This window comes from Condylostylus longicornis, unplaced genomic scaffold (genome assembly GCF_029603195.1).
Source record: "Condylostylus longicornis isolate FDR11 unplaced genomic scaffold, ASM2960319v2 ptg000080l, whole genome shotgun sequence".
In the NCBI taxonomy this organism is placed as follows: domain Eukaryota; kingdom Metazoa; phylum Arthropoda; class Insecta; order Diptera; family Dolichopodidae; genus Condylostylus; species Condylostylus longicornis.
The window spans coordinates 3,195,036-3,209,983 of NW_026578048.1; the positions used below are offsets into that span (position 1 = coordinate 3,195,036).

At 21.5% G+C, this 14,948-nt stretch overlaps 1 protein-coding gene across 3 annotated transcripts in view; it reads right to left on the minus strand.

Moving 5' to 3' along the window:
• LOC129613099 (GATA zinc finger domain-containing protein 14-like) overlaps positions 1–14,948 on the minus strand; it is a 103,818-nt gene that overhangs the window by 79,364 nt on the left and 9,506 nt on the right. Inside the window, exon 1 of one of the 3 annotated variants that reach the window (XM_055527020.1) lies at positions 8,134–8,262. The exons of 1 other annotated variant lie outside the window; for it this stretch is intronic. The gene's annotated coding sequence lies outside the window, so the exon portion shown is untranslated. Of the gene's footprint in view, positions 1–8,133; positions 8,263–14,948 lie in introns of those variants that run through there. One more of the 3 variants, XM_055527022.1, reaches the window with a different exon arrangement.

Consider the following 14,948-nt stretch of genomic DNA (forward strand, 5'->3'; position numbering starts at 1 on the left):
ATTAAAATACAAAATTGTATACATAATCCAAATTATTATCACACGCATATTTGAATATAGCACATAATATTCAATGGTCAAATGCAAAGATATGCTAAGTAACAAAGTTTTTACACCAATACTAATTTTGAACAGTCTTCTTTGTGTGGCTTAGATTTTATTGCCGTACGTTCCTTATTTTACGAGAACAGTGCGGTTGAAATATGTTAAGTGCATTGCAAATATACCACAAAAAGGCAAATGTGTTTTCTCAGAATAATTAAGTATATTACAAAAACTGAGTACATAAGCTGCTACTGGCAATTTTCACACTATGAGCTAGTTAGTATTTTATGCTAAGTGTTACGCCCTTTTGCATGAAATTTAATTTTATTAAAAAACTATTTATTAGCATATAGTAGTTTAATTAAAAAAAAAAACAAATAATAAAAATTCTTGATTAATAACGCTATATAAGCGAGTTTGATTAGACTCTCTCCCCTATAAAATTTTAAATTTTCTACTTAGCATGTTTTTGCGCTTCACCATCGATTATATTATACAAGTATATCAGCTTCATAATATATGTATATATATATATATGGAGATATTTTTAAATTAATTCTTAAAATAATTTTTTAATATGAAGTATTTTTAAATAAAAAATTCTAACATAAATATAGAAATTTCTCAAAAAAAAAAAAATCGATATTATTTAAAATAAAAGAAGAAATTAAAGGAAAATGAATTTTCAATAAAATTTTGGATTTATTGGAAATTTAATTAGAAAAATCTCTGTTTACTTAGTCTAAAAAATTGATTTCAATCGGAAAAACTGTTTTCAATTGGAAATGTGCTAGTTTACAAGCCATAGCTTTAATCCGAATTCATTAAATAATCGTAGCCATCATAACATTCATAAATACTTATACATTTTGTTGGTTTAACATAGAAATTTAAAGAACTTTTGTTCTTTTTTTTTCTTGAAACCTTACAAAAAACATGAAAATTTTTTTACCTGAGTACATATAAAATTTATTTTAATACTTATGTATTGAATAGACATTTTTTTTGCAATTATACATAGTATTCGAAATGATGCCATTTGAATAGCGCGTATACATCATATACATATCAATATTATGTCACAGCGATTAATTTGAAATTCATTTGTGTTTAAATATACGTATTGGTAGATTTTATTGTGTATAAGTATAAGCAGACATTGGATCAGCTTTGAGGTAAGTAAAACAACATAAAACAATTGTTAGACATAAATGGCCACTTAAAAATAAATTTATGTATGTATATTTGTATAATTATAGCAACTGGTATGATATAAACTTACATACTTAACAGATATTTCCATTAATTAACGTGAAATATTGAAATTACAATATAAATTTAAAATTGTATTTTTTGTTTACTTAATTCGAATAATCATCACGATATTAAATTTATGTATCTGGCTAAAAAGAATTATAATTTAAAATGGTGAATTTCCAGAATTATAATTTAGTAAAATTAACTAAATTTAAATAGAATATAAATTAGTTAGATCATATAGAATTAGAAATCATATGAATTTATAGCAAAACTGTCAAATTTAATTAAGTTTACATATAAAGTAAACGGCTCTATTTCGTACCTATTTTTTACACAAAATTTTAACAGTATTTTTAACGGTTTACAGATTAGACCAAGAAATTTTGACCCATTTAAAAATTTAAACCTTTTTCATTATTAGTTTGGTATCGATCCGAAAATTCAAAACCTAAATTTATGTTGTGAAACCTAGTCTGTGACCCCCTCATTTTTTTAGTGAAAAATAATAAAAAATAAAACTCGAAAATCACTTAATTATAAAAAATATATTTAAAAACATATTTTATTTTGATTTGTACCTCTATATAGATTTAATAAAAAGTAATTATAAAAAAAAGCGCATGAGGACCGAGTTACAGCCGTTTGCCTTATACATAAAAAAAAATTTGTACCATGCATAGTTAAGTAAATTTATTGTTAAGTAATTAAGTCTGAAATATTATTTTATCTGAGTAACTTTATCTAAATAATGATATTTTTGAAAAAAATTTAGTAATTTTGCATATTTCTTTGAAAAATATTACCTATAAATTAAATATTAACTATAATTACCACTGTACACGCGCATACATTATTACTATATTATTCGTGTATATGTAAATATATGTCCAGATGTCCTACGACTTCATTTGAATATAATATATTTAAAAAATTTTAACACCCGAAAATAAACCTACAATAACTAAAAATATAGTACTTATAATAATAGATGTAGAAAATAAATAACAAAAATAGAGAGAAATGATAATGTAATATTTACCTACTAAAATTGAATTTTAATAATTATTATCCTATTAACAGATACACAATATTAAGTATAACAAAAAAAAATTACCTAAATTTATAAAGGTTTGGAAGTAACCAAGTAAGTAACTCCGTTTACATTAAAAAACATATAAGTGTTATATTGTATAACAAATTATGCATATGTGATATGTGAATGTTAATTAAATTAATACTTTTGCTTGTATAACAAATACATATATTGAAATATGAAGTTCATTTTTTACATTTTAAATATACATATATAACAAAGCATTTAAGTAAACATTTATACAAATGTTAAAAAAAAACTTTATATTTATTTTTTAAAGTAAGTACAGGTATTTTAAATTTTAATGGGAGAACATGTTACTTAAAATGTTGTAATTCAACAACTTTTATATAAAATAAACGAAAATATTTTTTTCATTTTAACAAGTCATGAATTTCTTATTCATTTTTTTTTTTTGGGTTTTTTTTTTTTTAAAAGACGATTTCAAAAAAAAGAAAGGATTAAATAAGTTGAAATGCTGGTCTTGCGCAATATAATTTACGAATTGCAAATATAATTATGAATTGATGAAAAAAAAACAAGTTTGTCAAAATGTATTTTAATTATAATTATATATGTACATATATTTTTTTTAATAAGTACATTCAAATACATAAGTTCGTAAATATAAGTATGTGCAAAAATTAAAATTTTTTTGATAACGATTTTTTTTTTTATATCATATTTATTTGAATAACTAGATAGGTATTTCTTCTTTTTCCGGTTTGAGAATTTTATTATATATGTATGTACATATATTTATATAATTATATAAAAATTTATAACAGAATTAATATTATTAACCTGAATGATGAATTTGTCTACGTGTCAACGTACGTAATTAAAAAATAATATTTTTGAATTATATTCAGAAAACACTTGAGTATTACACTTTATAAATTCAAAAATTCGCTTTGTAAATGGTATAAAAATTCAGACTTCTCTTTCAATTAGATAATTAAAAACAAAAATTTTAAAATAAAAATGAGTACATTAATAAAATTAATTAAAATTTTTAAATTAAATATTTCAATATTTATTGTTATATTTATAACAAATATAAATTTACAATTTATATTTGTTATACTTAAGTAGTTAGTTCTGTTTTTGCTATATAAATAATTCCTATAATATAAATGAAATCCACTAATATAGTCCATATTTAAAACAAAAGCGAATAAGAGACCCTATTAACTCTTTAGACTATATCGTTTAATAAATCCCAATCTAAGGGCTTAATTTTTCTATAATATAAATTTGAAACAATTGACATAATATGATAATTATGTTATATCAAGACAAATATCTGGGTAATTAAGCTAAGAGTTGAATTTTCTTCTAAAATTTTGCTTACTTTAACGCACAATCTGATAAAGCTATGAATGAATGAAATTAAATTAAGTACTAATTTCACATGGGATATAATAATTATAGCTAGCAATCTTGTAATATGTCATATGAGCAACTTATATACTTATTTTAAAATTTGTATATTTTCTATATGAAAGAACACAAATGAGTGAGAACACAACGCATGTGAACATAGTATAACGTGTTATATGTATATATGTATTTATATAAAATGTTCATATTTTATAATATGAAATATAAATGATAAGTAAATTGGTTTGAAATTCTTCTTCTTCTTCTTCAAAAAAGAAAAACAAATCTAATTGGATTTAAAATGACGCTGTTGTACAAAAAAAGGAATTCTTCTTCTTAGAATTTTTTTAAATTGCTTAAAATATAAAAATATACGTATATACATAGGTACTTAAATATAAACTAAGGTAATATTTTGTTTAGAAAATACAAAATTATCTGAATAATTTCAATTACATTTGATATAATAATTTTTCATATAGTCTCATTTGTGAATTACTAATATCTATGTACTAAATATGTTCATATATCCGTACATAAATTTTTATTTCATTTATAAGTAGTATATTTTTATAATATTTTATATTGCATTTTATTAAAAACAATTTGGCTATAATAAAATAAGACGATTTATAACTAAATTCTTTAATTTCTATAATATTTGAAACTCAGGCTTAAAAATCAGGCTAATAAAACCAGGAACTAAATTTAATTTTCTCTGCTTTTCTTATACAAAGGTGTACTCTTGTCGAAGAGTAATAATTTACAAGAAGAATAAAGTTTAACATTTGAAATCATTTTAAGCAGCTAAGTAACTATTCAATTTTTTGATATTTTTGCCATTTTAACAAGACTTCGTTTTTTACAGAGTAATACAAATAAGTACATATGAATTATTTTCTTTCATTTTAGTCTGAGATATGTACGTATTAATTTCAATCAGTTTCTCTTTTATAACCTTGACTTAAACACTGAATTTGTGTATAAGTAAATAGAATAAAATTATTGTAGTATCAGACAAAATATAATACGAAGAAAAAAAGAAAAAATGAAATTAATACGTTCACATTTTAATTAATTTCACTTTTTTTTTCTTTCATATCTTATGAAATTTCTGATATAAAAATGAAATTCATCCATTTAACACAAAGTCAAACATTTCAATTGAAAATAATTATGTTTTTCATTTTTTTTTACTTATTTTTCTTTTCTTTTAATTAGAGCAAAGAATCCCTTAATTTTTTATTCAGACAATCCATTAAATAAGATTTCACTGTTTCTTTGAAATATAGCGCAAATTTCTTTTTAATTTCGTTTTTTTTTAATAATCCACAGATTCTCATACATAGTAGCACTGTGAAAGAGAAGTATATTGGACATATGAGCAAAATAAGGGATAATAAGTCAAAACCTACAGTAACATATATAGGAAAATATATAAGTATCACTTATAATTGAATTGTAAATGGTTTTGTTACAATATGTACGTTATATGAAATTCAAGTGCGGCGTTAATAAAAAAAAATTCTATACTAAATTCTTTTACTACAAATATCTTGACAAACTTCGTCCTTTCTGACCGAATGTTCTAAACATTTATATTTTATATTTTATTGATATACTTTACTAGGATAAATAGTAAAAATAATTGCAAATTGAAAAATATTCACCAAAAAAAAAAATTTAAAATTACAATCAATCAAATTACATTTGGGCTCGAAAATTTTTGATTTTATTTGTCGAATTCTAAGATAAGTTTTTAAAATAATTTTTTAATAAAAAGTAAAAATTTTAACTCTTCTTGTCATAGATTAAATAATGGCTGGTATTGAGCAAATTATATTTTAATTTATTGCTCTTTACCGGCAGTGATCTTGCTCCCTGTCATTTTGTTCTTTTAAAGCAACCTCCTTCAAATATTAGAAGACAACACTGGTAAATAATCAATCAGCTTTGATATTCTTTTATCAACTCAATTACTTACTTATTATTTAATTTAAGAAAATGTTTATGGTGTAAAAATAAAAAAAAAACTCAATTTGAATAAATTTTAAAATAAAAAAAAATTTAATTCGCAATATTTAAATCGAAAAATTATTACAAGAAATACAATGGAATTATATTTAAATTTCATACACGCAATACATACATTTATTTATATTTAATGTTTTTATGAGTATTTTTAATAAAAAAATTTAAAATATTTTTTTTCACATACATAATGTAATATTAAGAGGGTTTTACATTATTATATAGAATTGTATTTGAGAAAATTTTATATAATTTTCTCCAAAAATTCTCTTCTGTTATAATGATGTTATGTTATATTAATGTATGTTATGCTCAATGTTATATTTCTTTAAAAGAAACTTAATAAATACATAATATTGTACTGTACTTTTGTACACACCTAAAAAATCAAAAATTTAAATATTAAAAAATAAATAATTTTCTCATTTAAAGAGAAGGTATACGAGTATAATATGTTTAAAGAGAAATAAGTGAGTATTGAGTAATATGAAATTAAAGAGAAGAAAGTCTTTTAGATTTGGAGAGTACTCTTTTTTTGGAGAGTGCTCTTACTGTTACGAGAAGAAGAAAGACAAGAAGAAAAAAAATTAATTTATATTTCAAAATAAGTATATACAAAATATTTTTTTTTTCATCATGAAACGTTTAAATATATTATTATAGAATATATTTGTATTATTAATATTATTTTTATAATTATAAAATATTATTTTAAAAAAATGAAATTTTCGAAAAAATTAAATATATTTATTTATTATTTCTGTATTTTTCTTATGAAACACACATTATAAATACATATATAAATAGACATATTCTTATCCAAAATTATTTTAATTTAAAATGATTATACACACACGTTCTCTTAAAAATCATAAATAATGTATTATACATTACATACATTATTTATGTATATATATAGATTTTCTCACACATATATGCGTTTTTATATACATATTATATACATTTACAGTAAATATTCGATAAATTAATCTTATATTTAATAATTCATTTGGTTAATAGGTGGATACTTTTATAAAAATATTCTTATTATTTTAATTTTATTAAAATTGTTATACATACGTGTACATTTAATATTTAATATTTAATTAAAAAATCATTTTAAATATTGGAAAGAATAAACATAAAATGAATAAAATTATTCCGTGTTCTGTAAGATATCTCCAATATTCTTCACATACATACAAATGTACTAACTTTATATTAAAATTACTTTGTATTTTAATTTGAAAATTTTACACTAATGTGAAAGAGACAAAATAAATTTTTATTGAATTTCATTAAATTTTATTCAATTGCTTAAATTTTTTTTAAATTTTTAGAAAACTTTAAACAAAAATTTTAAATTTTTTAAATAAAAATTTTTTGTACAATTTCGGACTATAATTTTATTTTTTTATAAAAAACCACAAAAATTATTCATTTCTGCTTTTGTATAAATTTAAAAATTAGTTTTTTTTTTACTCATTTTATTTTACTAAAACGAAATTCATTGACATTTCCGTATCACTTGATATTGAAACAAAGATGAAATTTCAATTTAAGTAATTTAGCAATCAAGTAATTTTTATTTTTTATTCTTTGCTTTTTTTATTTAATTTCATTTATCATTATATTATTATTATTTTGTATAAATAAAGCTCTATATATATATTTACTGATTAAATTTTCGAATAAGCACTGTATATATGTATGTAACTATTTATATGTATGGGTATGATGATAATAATATATAATTTAATTTATATATGTACAAATATAAATATTGTATATATGCTTGTATACTCGTGTATATTTTCTTTTATTTCATATATATATATGAAATATATAATTTATAATGACTATTTTGTCTATTGACATTAAAGTTAAAAATACAAACAAACAAACAACAACAATAACAATAATAATAAAAATAATAATAAAAAACTAGAAAAAAAAATCACAACAAAATTATAATATAAAAACAGCCTCGAAAACTTTTAATTTTCAAGATCAATTTTCTCATGAAATTCTCATTTTTCATTTTTTAATTTTAAATAATTTATTATTTATGCATGTATTAAAAAAAAAAAATTTTATATTTCTTTTTAAAATTAAATATTTTCACTTATTTTTTATTTTTTTTTTCTTTTGTTAATACTTAATTTAAAATATGTATATTAAATTTTTATAAATATAATATAAGTATGTATGTATGTATATTTTTTATATAAATTTACATTAATGAATACACATATACTTATGCATAAATATATAATAATATATAATGGTTGGTATTATAAAATTGAAATTATAAAACATACACAATTCTTAAATTTTTTTTTTCCTGTATAGAAAAAAAAACAACACACGACAAAGTAATTTTTTTAGGGTGTTCCTTTTTTTAGTTTTATTTTTTTCTAAATTTTCTTTATTTGTTTGTTTCTTTATTCAATATGGAAAATATTTTCTTCTTTTTCTGTTTTTTTTTTTTAAATAAAAATAAAAAAATTAAACTTTTTCTTTCTTTTTTTTTCTTAAATATTAAAAATTAATTATTCTTTTTTTGTAACGAAATAAAAATGTCTACTTAATAGCACATATCTGAGCAGACTGAATTGACTTTTAAAAATCCAAAAATCTCATACGCCCTGAGAAAATAAAATTGAAATTCTCCAAAGTCTTAATTTTTCAATATTCTCGCTCTCTATTTCCTATATAATATAATATAAAACCCGCATAACCAAAATATATAAACATTTTGAATGTAAAATATTCAATGTACATGCAATAGTAGTAGTTGGTTGCAGTGTTACCAAATTTGATTGATTGTGCTAAAAACCAAAGGAATCGATGTTAATCTTATTTTTAACAAAATGTTTACGATAATTATTGAGTTTCATATTGCGATGGTAGCATTTTCTAAATCTGCTTGGGCATAAAATGGTAAATTTATTTTGAATATAAATTACTGAAATAAATATAAAAACCATATATTAATGCATTACGGAATACAAGATTATTATATTAAAACGTAATGAAAAAATGTATTATTACTTTAAAATTAATCGATTCTCACCCATTACTGGATTTAAATTTTATCAAATTTATTAAAATTCGATTTGTAGAGGTAAATATGAAAACCTTTTATTACCAAAACTTTTTATTTCTTTAATGTTTTTAAAACAAAAATTTCAAATTCCCTCAATTTTCTTTTACTCAAATTTATATTATTTATTTAGAGCTTAGTATATTTGCTAGATTTAGCATATTCAGTTTTATGCTGGCAGCGTTTAAAAACCAAACTAGATAACTATCTTATGTTTGAAGAGAAAAAATGAGAGAAAAAAAAAATTTTAAATAAAAGAGCTTATAAATATAGAATTTAGAAATATAGATACACCTTTGTTTGTAATTTGAATGATTAAAAGAGAAAATTTATTTGTTTAAAAGGGTTATGAATTATAACTTTAGCAACAATGTAGCAAAGTGATACTGATAAAACGCCGAAGGTATGAATAAAAAAAAAAATGACATTATTAATATTTTGAATATTATGAAAAACGATTAAAATATTCGTTCGTAAAAAAAAAAAAATTAGTTTTAAACATTTATAAGATTTCCAAATTATTCGCTATTAAGTTTTAAAAATTTTGTAATTAAATGCAGTTTCCATTCTTACAGATTTTTGTGTTCTTTTTTTCAGTATTTAATTTTAATAATACAGTTTTGACGAAGACATTAATGAAAAATTAAAAATCTATAAAATATTTCATGTACCAAAAAAATAATTATAACGTGATCAATTTTGATACCTTGAGTATTTATTATTTAAGCAACTAAACTATACAAAAATTCCATATTCCATTTTTGTATTGTATGTATATAAAAATAATTTAGGTACCTCTGTTAGCTATGGAGAGTTTTTAATGATATATTATCGAGTAGATGACGATGAGTATGAAAAAGCTATTAGAGAATGGGGCATAAGTGTAAGTTGTAGGTAAGTCAAAGTATATTTCGAATTTTAATAAAAAATTTTGTTCGTGACATCAGCTATATAAATAATATATATACATAATATATACTAAACATAAAGTTATAGATAAAGATACATGATATAATTTGTGCTGGCTGATTCGATGGAATATAGAGATGACAAAATGAGAGAAATTTTATGTATTGAACTCATATTGTTAAATATAAAAATGATACATTATTATTGACTATATACGCATATATCTGTAGATACAGTTTTCTTTTTTTTTTGGATAAAAGCGAAATGAAAAATAATTTTTTTCGTTTTTTTTCACTTTTCGTCATTCAATTATGGCGTTTCCTTTAATCAATGGGAGCAGCTTTAATTTTTTTTTTCTACATGGTTTTGTTATTTGCATATGTTTGTGTTTTTCTTTGTTAGTACTTAAAATACATTACTGCACATATTTATAAATATTGTTCTTTGTTTTTTATTGTAGGAAAAAAAAACAAAAAACGAAATATATTCCATGAAATTTGTTTTTATCTTTTTTAAATAAATCGTCGTCGGTCTATGAACAGTTTAATGTTAAAAAATTTTATTGTATAATGTTAATGTGATACATACGAGTAAATGTATATAGTATACAGTGCCTAATGTTATACAAAAATATTGCATTATACATATATTATATTTTTAAGTATATAACAGATTTTGATGTATATCTTATATTGATATGACATATGAGTTTATTTAAATTTTCAATTTGTACGTACACACATACATATATATATATATATATGATTCAATTTCTGTATAGTATATTTTGTATATTCATACATATGGTAGTATACAACTGATATATATGTACACAATCATATATACTATATATTATGACTGATTTATAATTTGTAAAATACTTAATGTATAATATAAACTTGGAAATGTACGTAGTTATATACATATATTATATTCATATATAACATATACATATAAGCATGTGAAGACTTAATTTGCGTATATAACACAAAATATATATATATATATATATGTACAATAATAATAATAGTAATAATAAAATTTAATAATTATAGTATATGAACATTGTACAATGTATGTTATGACGTAGTAATTAAATAAGTAGTTTGTTATATATTGTACAGAATTACGTATACAAGTATGTACTTATATATATGTACATAGTTACATACATAATATATATATACATATATTAACAGCCGTTTTTATAATAATATTTTATTTTTATCATAGAAATAACCATATTCTGGTTGTTTTATTTCTATTTAGATACGTACATATGTAGCAACTATCTTGTCATATCGCAGCATTACTTTTAATTAATTGACTTTTACATTGTACGTATACTAGTATTAAAGTATTAAGTTAAGTATATAAGAATTTTATTAAAAATTTGCTAGACATGTTATTTTTGGTATAAATTTTTTGATTGCCATATTATGCAATAAATAAATGAGAATTTTGATATTCTAATTAAAATATATAGTATAATATATAATATGGTATATACAATATAATAGGACCATGAAATTATAGTGATATAAAATAAATGTGATATATGAATATAACATATAAAATTTTGAAAAATTTCTAAGTTTTAGGATACCACCGAAATTAATCGAATTTTGTGAATCATTTTGAAATATTTGGTATTTGTTAACGGAACATTGTACACTTATCGAAAAATTTAATAGCCTTAGCATCGATGAAAAATCGATGAAACGATGTCTTGTTTGCAAAACAAAAAATTTTGTTCTATGTTCTTACTCTTTCACAAGTGCTTTAAATATAAAAAAATTCGGCAATTTTCGGCAGCATTTGCTGAAACTATTAAGGTTATCAAATTTCTATAAAAGCGAAAACGTAACAGTTAAAGCCTGTTTTGTTCAGTGTGTTTACGTTTTTTTAAATTTTTTGTATTTCCCCAAAAGTATGCAATAAGAGAATATATTACAATAATATAAAAAATTATATTTACCGCTTCGCATACAAAAAGAGGTTATGCGATGGCAACTAACTTTGCATATCGATTTTCGGGTGATAACGCACTTCCCCATAGAAGCGACTTCTCGGCTGAACCGATGAAATTTCATATGTGAGTTTATTTTAGCTATAGCACGGATTAATCAATGTCAGGCTTCGGGAACTGTACCTTTTCCTGGGCCGAATTTGCCATTTTTGCACATATAAAGAGAATGCAAAATTTCAATTTTCTTGAAATTTTATCTGACCCCACCAGACTTTTTATACCACTTTGACCCATTTAATTATGTATTTATAATTGATCTTCCAATTTTTTCATAAATTTTGTTTATCATTTTTTTTTTTGCTATTGGTTTATTTTCCTACGAATTGTTTTACAAGACAAAAATTTGATTGTTAGATTCAATTTATTTGATTTTCATAATTTTTTCTAATTTTGTTTTAATCTTCCAATTTCATTGGTCTACTTATATATATATTGTGACATTAATTGTACCTTATAACGTTCTTACGTAGTGCAATAATATAACACTATCTTTATCTCGAAAATATTCTCTTGATAAATTTTTTTTCTTGGAATTTTGGTAATGAATTTTAAAATTTATTTCTATTATAATTTTTCATGTAAGATTATTAAAAATTTATAAATTAATGAATTACTAATTCAATGATTTGCTTAAATATTCCTCAAAATAAAATTTTCCTTAAATTTTTCTTATTTTATACGAATTTCTTATATATACAAATTAAAAATTTAAACCTATGTTTAAATTTTGAAATTTTCTTACATTCTGATACAGTTTTTATACTGTATACTATGTATTCATTTATATCGCACATAATATTATAAAATAAATTGACCACACTACTCTGTTTTCTTATTCCTAAAATTTATTATCCTACTAATCTTATGTAGTCGTATAAATAACATATAATAATATGTAAATAAATTTATATGTGTATGTATATAAGCGTATGCGTTTGTTGGACGTTGCGCCTCTCCTCTTCATACCGATCACATTTCTTCATTTCTCTTATATTTTGTACACGATAATATTTACAATGCTCATACCTATGCATTACTCTTATACATATATGAATATACAAAAAATAATAAAAACACATTTTATAGATTTTCGGTTTGAATAGGTTATCGTAAGACCCGCAATTTACTAGTACAATTTTTATGAAATGGTAGCGAGCATAATAAATATAAAGAAAAAAAAAGGCATTCATAAAAAATTAAAGAAAAAAAGAAATAAATGACTCTTAATGCATGTTTTTATTTTTGGATATTTCGTAAATTGAACGCAACATTTTGGAAAAAAGGAAATTCGAGTAGTGAGAATTTTTTTTTTATTTTCTTTATTATTTCTTCTTGTATTTTTGTGATTTTCTTTATATTTTTAACATAAATATGTAATGAAGTATGTATTTTACTTTTGAATTTGAAAGATACTTTGCTACACACTGAATATTTACATATATATATATATACATGTAGTGCATAACGAAATTTAAAATTGTGTGTATATAAAAGCAAATAATTTTAACATTTTCATACCGCACGATTTGCTTTAAAAGAATTCCGGGTTTAATATTAAGTTTACTATAAAAATTAAATTTTTAAATAATTTTATTATCTCTGTTATTTGAATAGTTAAATAGAAAGCCGCCCATCCAATTAATATCAAACGAAATTTGTAAGCAATATGCCTAACAAACAAATAAGCTAAAGATTTACGTAAATGTTTAATTTTTATAATTTATTAGTCACTTCCTAAGCTCTAAATTCTAATACCTCCTAAATACACTTATTCTTAATACAAATATCGTTTTCTATTAGTATAGACAATTAATTTATTTTGTACATATACAATACATATTTTGTACAAGGAGAAATGTCATGATATTTCAATCGGCCTTAAATGGGTTAATTTGAACTTCTATATGCACATAAAATGTGAATAATGCATTTACTCATGCTGATTGAGTATTCTGTAAGTAAAAATTTTTTAACTTTCAAAAATTCATTGCAAACAATTTAGGTTTTATATTTTGAAAATAATAAGTCCAAGAGGAAAATATAAGAATAAAAATTTTCTACCTCCACAATTAATGTACAGTAGAAGATCGAAAACCAAGGCCTCCTACCAAGGTTATTTTATTTCACTTGTTTATTTTACTTTTTACTTTGAATTTTTTTTTATATATTTTGTTTTAAACAGTCTTTATTATACTCGTACTCCGTCACTCCATTGAAATTTATATTACAAAATTTTCGTATAAAAAGAAAACAAAAAAAGAAACACAAAGTGTAACAAAATTTATGTTTCATTTATTTATGGGATATTAACGAAAATATTGTCTTCTTTGACAACATATTTAAAAAAAGATCTTAAATCAATCCTGATTGCGTTAATGACGCAATGACATTTTTCTTTTGCAATAATTTAAAAATTGTTTAAATACATTTTGGAATTTTTTTTCGAAATATATTTTGAGTTGCATAATATCTACAATAATAATTTTATTATAAGACAAAATGCATAAAACTTGTGCCATTTTAAAAATATTTTGGATTGATATACGTACATGATTATGACTATATAGACAAAAAAAAATTTACAAAAAAATATATTAAGCGAATAATGAATATTTTTTAAAATTTTTTTTTTTAGATTTTTGAGTTTAAAGAAAAGCGCTGGAAAATGTTTGGTTCATGAAAGGTTCAATTATGAGGTACATTTTCGTACGATGTGACTAGAAAATCGACAAACCCACATACAAATATGTTTTCTACAGCTGCTACGGATATCGAGAAATAGAAAATAAGCCGTCACACCACGCATGTCTATGTCTAAAACGTCAATTACAACCAATTGTTGAAACGCAAAACACATTTTGTTCTTATTTTTCCGGAGCATGATTTTTTATAATGAAAATTGTTCGAAAATGAAATTAAATGTTAATCCTTTATCGATGTTCGGGCGCCGGTCTCTTTATGATGAAACACCAAAATATGTTGTGTTGATTTCACTTGGACAACTGTAACAAACCACGAATTAAGCGAAATAACCTTATATAGCAGACATATTCTAGGCACAAGTAGAAAGTAGACTAATAGAATTACAACGG